The following is a 13808-nucleotide window of genomic DNA, read 5'->3' on the forward strand; positions in this document are numbered from 1 at the left end:
CTCAGGAAGGGGCTCCCATCAGACCCATACTAGCTGATCAATGTCATGGGTATCTGGCGAGCCTATTTACATATTCTTTGTGGAGTTTGAGAGAAAAGATAGTGGAGTTATGTGTATATTTACACTGTTGAGTGGTAGGACATTTTATTTCAGATCTATACTAGTTTTAGGAGAAGAGGAGGGCGTTTTCTGACGTTGATCAAAAGTGTGTCCAACATGCCAGTTTGATATTAAATCTGTGTGGGGAGTCTCTTGCTATATGTATTCATTTTTCCATTTCAGTGATTCTGTTGATTTTGTTGAACCATTTTTTGGTGGAAGGGGGAGTTTGGGATTTCCAGTATGTTGGAATGCACTGTTTTGCTGCATTGATCATGTGCATCGCAAGCGATTTATGGTATGTTCTGCGTGGTAAACTTGAGTGATGAAGTAGAAATTGAGCAGGGGTTCTATCCAGAATGTAGGTGGGGACGCGTGTGATTATCTTGTGTACTTCTGCCCAGAACTTTTGGATATAGGGACAGTCCCACCATATGTGAAGTAAAGTTCCTGGTTGGTCAGTACATCTCCAGCATTTTACATCTCCAGCATTCCTCTGGGATTGCAGGATTAATTTTATGTAGTAATGCGCGTGTGCGGTACCAAAGAGTTTGGATTTTGAATCCATTCTCTTGAGTAGTTACATTGATAGATCCTTTGTGAATGTTGAGATAAATTCTCTCCCATTCTTCTGACAAAAGAGATATAGACAGATCTCTTTATTTAATGTTCTAATAAACTTTTGTAAATCGATATACATGTTAAATTTTTCCATATTTATAGGTGGTATAAAATTCAATCCTAAATCTAATACTCTGAGTTTGGCTTTTATTAAAATAACACTGAAAATATTAAAAATGCTGGTCCCTAATTGTCTTTTTCTCTTCTTTTTCTTCCTCCTTCCTCCTCTAACTCTTATTCTTCTTCTCTTCTTTCTACTCTCGGTGGGTTCCTCTTCTCTGTCCCATATTCTACAGGCTCTGTCTCCTGGGTCCTGTATTCTTGTGGGTGATTCCACCCTTCCCTGCATTGATTGGCTGGGTAATGTCCCCTGTTGTAGAATTGACCCCCTCCTCTCTGATAGTATCCTTGATGACCCCCTCTTTGATGCCGTTTTTTTTAACTTTGCAGCCTTCTGAAATTGTACTTTGGGGCCATTCTGTTTCTTTCTTTTTATTATTGATTAGTGGTTGTCTATCTTCATTCTGACCATTATTGTTTGTGCCTTTCTCTGGAGTGGACTCGCTGGATTCACATTCTTCTAATGATATGTCCTCTTGCCATTTGTAAACCTTATTATTCTTGTAATCCTCAATATCTCTTTGGTATTTCTTCACTTTTTTATTTTTAGTTTCCCTGTCTACTTTAGTAATATAGTCTTGCACCTGTTTAGATTTATCTTTATATTCATTAGTCTCTGCTAGGGGTGCCATGATTTCTTTTAATTCTCTAATGTCAATCTCCACTTTCCTTAATTTAATCTGTCTCCTCTTAATAATGAGTTCCAGCAGTTTGGATTCACTACGATTGAGAAAAATTAATCACTCATCCATTAACTCTTTAGTATAGAGTCCATCATTAGCTGGTATATCCCACCCCAGTCTACTGGGGGGGGGATTTTTTATTTAATATATAATTCGAGAGTGTTAATATCCCACCATATTTTGATTTGTTTTCCCATTAGATATTTTAGCTTTTTAAAACTAGCTTCCAAATCTATACCAGTTCTCTCCTTGGTGGAACTAAAATCTCATCTAGGTCTATAACTCTTTTATCCATATATCTAAAAATGTCCATGGCTGCTAGTATTATATAACCCAAAGGTTACAACAAGTTAAAAAAAGATAGAACACAGCCCCAAAGATCATTATTGATCCACCAAAAAAGCGTGCCCTAGTGTGACAAATTTGGTTTTAGCAAAGTGGGAAACAGAAAACATATATCATAAATGGCCAGAGATGGCGCTATATAAATGCTACATAGATGACATTATACTAATATGGGAAGGCCCATCAGAAGGTTTAAGACCATTTTTAAAACAATTAAACTAAAATGATTAAGGTCCAGGCTTCACCAGAGAGTGGAGCTTGAACCAAAACTATTTTTTGGTTCTGATATTTTTTAAGCACCTCAATACTGGGCATTTTCACCCCTTCCTTCCCAGACCAATTTTCAGCTTTCAGCGCTCTCGCAGTTTTAATGACAATTACTCAGTCATGCTACGCTGTACCCAAATGAAATTTTTATCATTTTGTTTGCACAAATAGAGCTTTCTTTTGGTGGTATTTATTCACGACTCCTTTTTTTTTTTTTTTGCGATATAAGGGCAAAAAGAGCGGAAATTTGGAAAAAAAACAATATTTTCTTCTTTCTGTTTTAAAGAAATCCAATAAAATCGAATTTTGTCATAAATTTAAGTCAAAATGTATTCTGCTACATGTTTTTGATAAAAAAAATCCCATTAAGTGTATAATAATTGGTTCATGTGATCACAGACATATGTACGCAAATGATCATGTACAGATGTGTGCAGATAATCATTGGGACATGTGATTTTAGTGGGACATATGTGGGGAACAGCTTTTTTTTATTATTTTACATGTGTTTTGGGGATATGTATTTTGGGGATATGTGTTTTGGGGACATGTGTTTTGGGGACATTGTGTGGGGACATGTGTGTGTTTTACATTGTATGGGGACATGTGTGTTGACACTAGGTTGGTGTTCAGTGAGTAAAAAGCTGTAAAAAACAGCTCATACTCACTGATCATCAGCCGGCTGCAGCGATCCCCTCTCCTCAGTGACAACTTCCGTGTGAGGAGAGGAGAGCTGATCGCCTATAAACTGGCTGTGTTTACATCACATGATGGCTGTGATTGGACACGGCCATCATGTGATCAGGAGGGCCAATCACAGAGCCCTCCTGCCGATCGGAGATGCACCGTGTCCGGGTGACACGAGCGCATGGGGATCACGCCGCTGCGCAGACACGCGCATGCGATCCCGCTCCTTCTGAGGGACGTTCCTAAACGTCCACTCAGAAGGAGAGAGCGCCCACCCGGCCGTTTATGTACATTGGCCGGGTGGGAAGTAGTTAAGACAGAAGGAAAGATATATACTAAAATGTACTTCAAAGAAATGCATCGAAAAAGCTATGTATCCATGATGAGTTGCCATCATAGAAAATGGGTATACAATTCTCCTAGTAGTCAATTTTACTAAAATCCGTAGAAATTGTGTGTTGGATTCAGATTACATACATCAAGCAAATAAACTAATACAGAGGTTTCTGGATAAAGGATTTAAATAATTTCTAACTGTTGAAAGGGATAGGATTTTGGCCAAGGATAGACATAAAATTTATTTATATATTTTATATATATAAAAAAACAAAAATCACAGAAAGATTTTGGATTTTATTTTATTACTGATTACGATAAACAGTTTAAAGATATAGAAAAAATAATAAAAAAAGCATTGGCCTATTTTATTAAAGGATGAGACCCCGAGGAAAATATTGCCCACCCATCTGAAGTTTGTTTATAGAAAAAATAATGCCATACCTGATAAACTTGTAAAAAAATATTATTGATCCACCAAAAAAGGTAAAAATGTTTGGCAATTTAAAAGGTTTTTTTAGGTGCAATAAATGTAAGGCTTGCAAAGGTACAAAAAAGGAGGGGAGAAAGAAGTCATAGTTCTCTTCCTTCACTGACAATAAATATCATAAAATAAAGTCTTTAGACTTCAGACTTTAGTCCTTAGATGGTAGAACCACGAGAAAATTAAAAACAAGAATCAATGAGAATGTGAATAATATAATTGATAAACACAGTGGGGGTTATTTACGAAAGGCAAATCCACTTTGCACTACAAGTGCACTGAAAGTGCACTTGGAAGTGCAGTCGCTGTAAATTTGAGGGGTAGATCTGAAATGAGGGGAAGCTCTGCTGATTTCATCATCCAATCATGTGCAAGCTAAAATGCTGTTTTCTATTTTCCTTGCATGTTACCCTCGGAACTACACGACTGCACTTCCAAGTGCCCTTTCAAGTGCACTCGAAGTGCACTTGTAGTGAAAAGGTAGATTTTCCTTTAGTAAATAACTCCCAGTGTCTCGCGACACTTCTAATTAAAGCACAATAGAGATCCCAGTAAGCTCCTTTTTTATGGGATTGATAGAATTATGGAACATTGGAGGGGGTCGGATATGCTCAAAGTGGTATCTAGGAGAGAAACAGAGTGAGTATATAGTGGGTGAGTGGGTATATAGGTTGGGGTCCTTACATCCTTAACATCCTTAAGGACTTAATATCGACATAGACTTCAATTGTTTTTTTGACCAATTTTTAGATCGAGTGGTCAATTCTCATTTTTCTATACACAATTTTGAGTATACTATAGACAACTAGAGCTTAATGGTCAATTATTTTATATATTCTGCACCACTTTCAAGTTTTTTGTTCAATGTTTTATATTATCACACAGTATGGGTAGAGGTGTTTAGTTTGATGGAGTTTTTAGCAATACATTGCATATTTTCTGACTTCTAATAGAAGTCTTGAATTACCTTTTAATTTTAGGCCTGGGCGTTTAGGAGTCATCACACATCAATTTTGCTGTGTGTGATATTGTATGTTTTCGGTTTCATGTATCATTATATTAATATAGTGAGACATGTGAAATATTAACCACTTGCTTACTGGGCACTTAAACCCCCCTTCTGCCCAGACCAATTTTCAGCTTTCAGTGCTGACGCACTTTGAATGACAATTGTGCGGTCCCTACAACACTGTACCCAAATTAATTTTTTATCATTTCATTCACACAAATAGAGATTTCTTTTGGTGGTATTTAATCACAGCTGGGGTTTTTATTTTTTGCTAAACAAACAAAGATGGAAAATTTTGGAAAAAAAATCATGTTTCATAGTTTGTTATAAAATTTTGCAAACAGATATTTTTCTCCTTCATTGATATGTGCTGATGAGGTGGCACTGGTGGGCACTGATAGGCTGCACTGGTGGGCACTGATAGGCTGCACTGATGGGCACTGATAGGCACAGATAAGGCAGCACTTATGGGGACAGATAAGGCGGTACTGATGGTCACAGATAAGGCAGCACTGATGGGTCCTAATGGGTGGCACTGATGGGCATTGAAGGGCACTGATCGATGTTACTGATAGGTACCACTGATAGATGGCACTGATGGGCACTGATAGGTGGCACTGAGAGGTGGCACTGATGGGCACTGGTAGGTGACATTGATGGGTAGCACTGTTGATGAGGCACTGATTGGTGGCACTGTTGGCACTGATAGGTGGCACTATGGGCACTAGTAAGTGGCACTGTTGTGCACTGGAAGGTGGCACAGGTGGGCACAGATGAGCTGGTGGGAGCTCTCCTTGATCGGGACTGATGTCCCTCTAAGAGCTGCCAGTGATCGTTTTATTTTCTCCTCACGCTATCAGCACGAGGAGAAAAAATAGACGATTACTGGCTCTGTTTATATCACATGATCAGCGGTCATGATCTTCTTATAGCCTAGGCCATCTTTATGTAGAGCAACAATTCTTTTTTTCAGATCTTTAGAGTTTTTTGCCATGAGGTGCCATGTTGAACTTCCAATGACCAGTATAAGAGAGTGAGAGCGATAACACCAAATTTAACACACCTGCTCCCCATTCACACCTGAGACCTTGTAACACTAACAAGTCACATGACAGCAGGGAGGAAAAATGGCTAATCGGGCCCAATTTGGACATTTTCACTTAGGGGTGTACTCACTTTTGTTGCCAGTGGTTTAGACATTAATGGCTGTGTGTCGAGTTATTTTGAGGTGACAGAAAATGTACACTGTTATGCAAGCTGTACACTCATTACTTTACATTGTAGCAAAGTGTAATTTCTTCAGTGTTGTCACATGAAAAGATATAATAAAATATTTTTAAAAATGTGAGAGGTGTACTCACTTTTGTGAGATACTGTGTGTGTGTGTGTGAATATGTGTGTGTATATATATATATATATATATATATATATATATATATATATATATATATATATATAATATTATCTCACAAAAGTGGGTACACCCCTCACATTTTTGTGGGATGTATGATTTCGTATTTTCACATTTATTACTCCTAGGCCCTTCACCCTAGCATGGTAAATACACTTCCACGTCACACCTCTTTGTTGTATATTGATTCTGTTTTAATATCTTTTCACCAGAAGACAAACAAAACTGAGCGATGTGACCGAATAACCCACAGGTATAGCATTTTATCTTTTGTAAAGTATTAAAGCGTCTCTTAACAACCAGTTTGGTTTTAGGCTGAGAAAATTCAATGGCTGAAACCTGATTCACAACTTTTCCTCTCTGCATATGAGATATAGGGTCACTTTCAAAAGAGCTCCCTCCTTTAAATGAGTTGTTGAAACTAGCACATACTCCAGATGGAGGTAATTTCCTATTGCATCTAGAAATACTCAAACCCGTTGTATCACAATCTATGGTAAGTGGAGATTGCACAAGCTGCCCTGGGCTGGAAGATGTAGACAATTGTTTACATTTACTCTCTGCAGCCGTCAGCCCACATGCCAGCTGATTTGTCACAGAAACTCTAATGCCCTGTACACACGGTTGGATTTTCCGATGGAAAATGTGTGATCGGAGCGTGTTGTCGGAAGTTCCGACCGTGTGTGGGCTCCATCGGACATTTTCCATTGGATTTTCCGACACACAAAGTTTGAGAGCAGGCTATAAAATTTTACGACAACAAAATCCAATCGCATCAATTCCGACCGTGTGTGAACAATTCCGACGCACAAAGTGCCACGCATGCTCAGAAGAAATTCCGAGACGGAACAGCTCAGTCTGGTAAAATTAGCATTCGGAATGGATATAGCACTTTCGTCAGGCGGCAATGTTTAAAATTGTTTAATGCAGCGCACTCTCTTCTTCTTTATAATGCTAGAAGAATTAAGTAGTTTTGCTGCTGATATTCACACAGCGTTCTCACAAACTTATTTCTTTATTATTTATTGTGATTTCATCAACATCTTTTGTCAGACCAAACTGAACCCAGGTTATCACTCTCTGGTCTTCCTTCCACGCTTCCTTCCACGCTGTGGCTGTGGTGGTGGAGTTGTGGCAGGAGGAGGAAGAAGATGGTCCAACTCACACAGGTGGGTTTTGTGTGTGATTTCGCCACTCACCCCCTTAGTTAGTTTTTTGTAAAGAAGGTCCTCACACAGGAGGCATTGACCCTCCTGCATGCCCTGCAGTTTTGTGGCAGCCATGCAGGCAAGGGCCTCTTCAGGAGTGGGGGTGGCTCTGAGGGACACAGAAGCCTACTGAATCAGCCTGAGTGCTGAATCCTGCACATTACTCCCCTTCCTGGGTCTTTTGGTTGGAAGGCGGAGGGGAGGAACCTGCGATTCTGTCAGGCTCCTACTGGGCCCGGCCTTCTCCTGGCTGCCACTTAGCCCCGCCTCCTCCTGGCTGCCACTAACCCCCTCCTCCTCCTGACTGCCACATTCCACAACCTCCTCCTGTGTGCCACATTCCAGAGCCTCGTCCTGGCTGAGGTCTTCCTGTGTATGAAAAAGGGATATAGTTTTAGTTTTTTCTTCAATCACACACAATTTTCACCTCATGACTGTTGCAAATTGAATGTTAACAAATATAACAGATTATCATTCTGAACCCAGCATTTTTCATTCTTGTCCCAATTTTTTTTGCCCACTACTGTCTATTGATATGTAAAACACTTTATTAATTCAGCAATTAGTGATCAAAAATAACATCCAGTAAACATCATTTATTTATTGACCAGAAATCTGTAAAAGAATGATATACCTGACTCCAGCTGGGCTCCTCCACTTCTTCCTGGCTGGAAGTCCCAGGTTGGACATAGGAAGCCTCAGCTGGGGTGGAAGTTAGGGTGGAAGGAAGGGCTGACTCAGAGGACACCACTTAGCAGAAGAGACAACAGACCCCCCCACCTCATGAAGAAGGTGAAATCCCCCAAAGCTAACAGGAGGAGGAGGAAGGAGACATGGTGGAAATAGTCACCACAACAGGTGAGTGTCTGCAACCACAGGTTCAGGTAAGAGATGGATGCCGGCATATTTATAATACATGGTGTGTTTTTGTTTCTATATTTTTAGGTGATCGTGATGTTGTGGATCCAGGTCATTTCACCAGTGAAAGTGCACAGATCCTGATCGGAGAGATCATGGGGTGTAATAGGGACTTGGAAAACATCCAGAAAAACATCAATGATGTTAAAAACAAAATGAAGAACATCACTGACGTTTTAGGGAGAATTTAAAACGCCTCCAAATCCCTTCCTTTTTTGTGATATTTGTAATGTCAAAATTTTGAACATTTTTTGCCATTTTATAGAAAAGCCAAATTTTGAAGATGCACACAGTGTGTCAACATGTGCTATCTGCCATCACGGGAGATCAATGTAGGCGTTTTGGGGGTGCAACCCCTTCCTCAATAATAAAGTAGCTGAGAGGAAGGGGACAAAACATGTCCCTTGATCCCCCGTGATGGCAGCTAGCACATGTTGACATTCGGCAATTTGTGTGCATCTTCAAAATTTGGCTTTTCCAGGGGTAACTTCACCCCATCTAAATGCAATATCAAACATAGTTTATAAATACTCATGTCTGATATTGCCTTCAATTTCTACAAAAGTTGAACTTTGTAAGTTCCAGATTTGTGTATTTCTTGTTTGTTTGAAACATGCCTGTTTTACCTTAAATGGACATTTCAATATTTATTAATGTGACCAAAAAAATTGTTATACAACAAACATGTTGGTTGTTTTAAAAACCTTTTAGAAATGCACATGTGATTGTGCTAATATTAAAAAGATTGATACTAAGGAATGTGTGGATTATTGTTTCAATGCTCCTAAAATTTTGTTGTGGTAAAATTGGTGTTTTCAGTGACAATGGGGGTTATTTACTAAAGGCTAATCCACTTTGCACTACAAGTGCAGTTTCAGTGCAGGCTCAAGTGCACTTGTAGTGCAAAGTGTATTTTCCTTTAGTAAATAACACCCAACAGTGCTTTTTAAGGTTACACAATCACAACATTTTCAAGACTCCCCACATTTATGTCAGGGTCAGCTAAAAGAAACACAAGCAGTAAATGTCACCAAAGATTTTAGTAGTCAAAATGATTTTTTTATTTTAAAAATGTATCAGACATTGTCTGGCATATTGATGGCCCCCCTACCCGCAAAGTAATCAAGGTATCTAAGATGGACCTCGCGGGCACTCAGGGGGGGCAAGCCAGGACAGCCACTTTCAAGAGCCGTCAGGGTTGGTTCATTTACTTGAATTCCAGCCTCAGGCCCAACTGAGGCAGCATAGTTGGCAGAATTTCACCTTAAAAAGTTGTGGAGAACACAGCACACCAGGATGATATGATTCAGTTTATACTCTGCCATGTGTATGGGTGTAAGAAATAGGTGGAACCGGCTGGCCATGATTCCAAACATGTTCTTCACCACTCTTCTGGCTCTGGCCAGCCGGCAATTAAAAACCCTCTGGTCCGGGGTGAGGGTCCTCATAGGGAATGGCCGCATAAGATGGTCCCCCAGTGCAAATGCTTCATCAGCAACGAAGACGAATGGGAGTCCTTCCACATTGTCTTCTGGAGGTGGCAAGTCCAAGCTGCCATTCTGGAGATGCCTGTAGAACTCCGTCTGGGTGATGACTCCACCATCGGACATCCGGACATCCTTCCCCACGTCCACATACAGGAACTCATAAGTAGCCGACACCACCGCCAACATCACAATACTATTGAACCCCTTATAATTATAATAGTATGACCCCGAGTTAGGTGGTGGGATGATGTGGACGTGTTTCCCATCAATTGCCCCTCCACAGTTAGAAAAGTCCCACCGCTGGGCAAAGTGGGAGGCCACAGTCTGCCATTCCTGTGGGTTGGAAGGAGACTGTGGAGTCAAACAAGAAAAATAAATTAATCATTTTGCACATAAACAGGGAAAGCAGATTAGACACAAACATTCTTGGGCAACATTAGTATAACATTTATTTTAGGGAGTATTTAAAGACCAAGGTATAAGGTCCACCTATCAGATTCCTCCCCCCCCCCTCATGGGACACTTGTAAAATTTTATGGGGGGAGATGTTTTGGACAAGAAACCCTCTCCACTTCATTGAGAGATGAATGCCTAAATAATGTGTATTACTTTGGCCAGCCCCTCCTTACTTACACTATTGGCAGCCCACTGGACAGGTAAGAAGTGTCAATACAAAGATATAAATACACACTGTACACATTTTAGCACATTTTTACATTCTGATAGTACCTATCAAGATAATAATACGATACAAAAACTTCAAACAGTACCATTTAAAAGTATTCAGGCAGGCCCTTGCACTACATGCTTTAGGGAATTCATCCATAAATCTGACCACTAAAGAGGTGGGTATAGTGTGTATGGGTTTGGCAAAGTCAGCAGATACAGGATTGTTATCAGCTGAGTTAGCAGTTGGGGGGAGGGAGGTTCCAAATGATTTTGGGACATCAATAAAAATCCTCTGCCACTCTGCCTGAATTTAAAGCACAAATCACATTTTTACACATTTTAGGGGGTGTTTGGGGTAAAGCACTACTATGGAGCTGACAAAATACATTGTTAAGTGACTACACGAGGTGGATATAGGCCCAGGAGAGCATGCTGGGGAGGTAAGTGAAGGCAAATATGTATGAAGGACAAAAAAAATTGAAAAATCCAGCATGCATGAGGACAAAGGGGACATTCACAGCATATTACAATCATGGTAATTAGGGAATGAGGAAAGAAATACAATATATTAACAAACATTATATACAATAAAATGTGATGTTAAAGGATACAAATCTTACCTTAATATAGTCCTTCTACAGGACCTGGATGATGGCAGAACAGGTCTCCGGGATAATGATCCCCAGAGCCTGGGGGGAGATGCCTGTCGAGAACTTGAGGTCCTGCAGGCTTCTCCCAGTCGCCAAGTACCGCAGGGTGGCGACTAACCTCTGCTCCGGAGTGATGGCTTGCCTCATGCAGGTATCCTGGCTGCTGATATAGGGGGTCAGCAAAGCCAACAAATGGTGAAATACGGGGTCCGTCATCTGGAGAAAGTTCCTGAAATCATCAGGATTATTCTCGCGGATCTCACGGAGCAAAGGCATGTGACAGAACTGGTCACACTGGAGCAACCAATTCTTGGTCCATGAACTCCTCCCCACCCTGTTCATGGACTGGACTTGTGTCAAGGTAAGGACCCCAACACCAAGCCCCCGCACAGCACGAACTCTACGAGGAGTACGTATACGCAACATGGCTAGAAAACAGTCGGCTGCTCAGAACGAAGTAACAGAACGCACTGAAGAACAGCAAGGTCTGGGAAGAGCGACCTGAAAATCAGTAACGAATGAACACGAACACAACGACAAGTCAATTGTACTCGCTGCACACACTGAAGACCAGATACAAACCCACAAGCACAAACTGAACAGCAGAAAACGATCTGAAAACCGTGAATCGTCTCTCACCAAACTTTTACTAACACGAGATTAGCAAAAGAAGCCCAAAGGGTGCCGCGCTTGGTTCGGAACTGCCCTTTTCTAGTCTCGTCGTACGTGGTGTACGTGACCGCGTTCTTAGCTATTGGAGATTCCAACAACTTTGTGCGACCGTGTGTATGCAAAACAAGTTTGAGCCAACATCCGTCAGAAAAAATCCATGGATTTTGTTGTCGGAATGTCCGATCAATGTCCGATCTTGTGTACGGGGCATTAGAGTACTGATATTACTTTTGGCTATTTCTAGATCCTCCTTGAGAGATATGTTTTGCAACAATAACTGTCTGTAATTGTTAGCCAACCAGAAAGCCACAAAAATTAGTGCAGCCTTACCCTCAATTCAGTAAAAAAACATACAAAAAAATACTAAACGACAAATTGAGCTTATCAAATTTTTTGTTAGGATTTCTCCTAACAAAAAAATGTCAAGGTATAATATAGTATGCTAAATGCGCCTTATTTTACACTCTATAATCGTTATCAGACTTCCACAGTTTGGTACTTTAAAAGATGACAATCAGAGTATTACTGCTTGTAAATTCCCACAGCAAAAAACAAAGTCAAACTCTCTTGTAGCTCTGTTTCAATGTCCTACACACAAATACTATGCCTTTAGTGGACAAACCATTTAAATAAAAAACAAAAACCTGTTGAACCTTTTCAAACAAACAACCAAGACCACACTCTTTCAGTGTCTTTCCAATAAAACACATATGTACTCACCATACAGCACACTCAAACAATGGTTAGTGAGAGCAATGAAGCTTGGTGAGCACAAAAAAAAAACAAATAAATAAAAACAAAATTTTTCCCGCTAAGTACTTCCTCCCCATTACATTGACCGGTTATAATAGTACTTCCAATGTACTTTTTCAACTATAATTACGAGATATTGAAGAAAAAAAGCAATATGTGGTGTATCCTCTCTCCTTAGAGTTATTCTGATACCCACTAAAAAAACAGAACATTTACCTATATTTTTTCCTAGATAAACTTGCTGTGACCTCCCAACTACTGGAAAAACTGACTCAGTTTAACTAAAATCCAGCCCAATAACCTAAATCTGCATTACACAAATCTCGGTATTATATTAAATACTTTCAGTCCTGGTCCTCAACTTCGTGCACCACCAATTATGTTACTTATATTCTATATTTGAGTTTTAATATCGCTCAGATATGATTTGGGTTACATGAGAGTTCTTTGACCATGAGTGAAAGCTTTAACACAATAACAAAAATGTATTGGTATATAGTAAAGTAGGCCTAGACTAATACACAGCAATCTATCTAATTGTACAGTAAAAGGGTAAAAATCATGGATTACATGAAGGAATGCAGAGTATTTTCCTTAAAATGTTAATCTATACACCGTAGGACAGAAAATACATAAGACCAAAATATTTACATACAAGTACAGGGGAGATTTCCTATATTTACCATTCCCATAGAGGTTCTTTTCACATGACTGCTCTACCATAGAGTGTGTGTTTCCCTCCCATCTAGTCTGTGTATATCATTACAGGCTGATGCCTCATTGGTTAGCATGGTGTGGCTCTTATTGGTGGGCTTCCCTGGTTAGGGACTGGCTACATCTCCAATCCTTATACTTTGCATAAGTCTGCCCCCTTTAATGCAAATCGTTGTGACTATTCTGAGCAAAAGATTAACTTGACCTTTTCCCAGGAAGTTAAGTATTAATTGTGGGTTGGCCTCCCTTCATTACATATCCAAACATGGGATCCTTTGAAGTGAATATGTGTAGAACAATGAGTTTTGGGTCCCATTGTTTAGATACACAAGCCTAGGTACCGAATTATCTGGTCCAAGGATGGATTTACACATATGCATTTTTAGTGCTTTTTGCATTTTGCAGATTTGCACTACAGTCCATTTAACATGGTTTCCTATGGAACACATTCTGTAGTGCATATCTGCGAAATGCAAAAAGCACTAAAAATGCCATAGATGTGAATCCAGCCTTACAGAGACTTCTATGAAGATAATATGTTATGCCCTACATAGATACAAGCTAAATGAAATATATTCATAATTACAATATTTTACAGCTATTAATGGAGATTTCACATAAACTCATAAGGCAACAGCTTCCTTAGGAGAATATCTATGTGTGCACAATTATTGG

This window comes from Aquarana catesbeiana, linkage group LG01 (assembly GCF_042186555.1).
Source record: "Aquarana catesbeiana isolate 2022-GZ linkage group LG01, ASM4218655v1, whole genome shotgun sequence".
NCBI classification, from domain to species: Eukaryota; Metazoa; Chordata; class Amphibia; order Anura; family Ranidae; genus Aquarana; species Aquarana catesbeiana.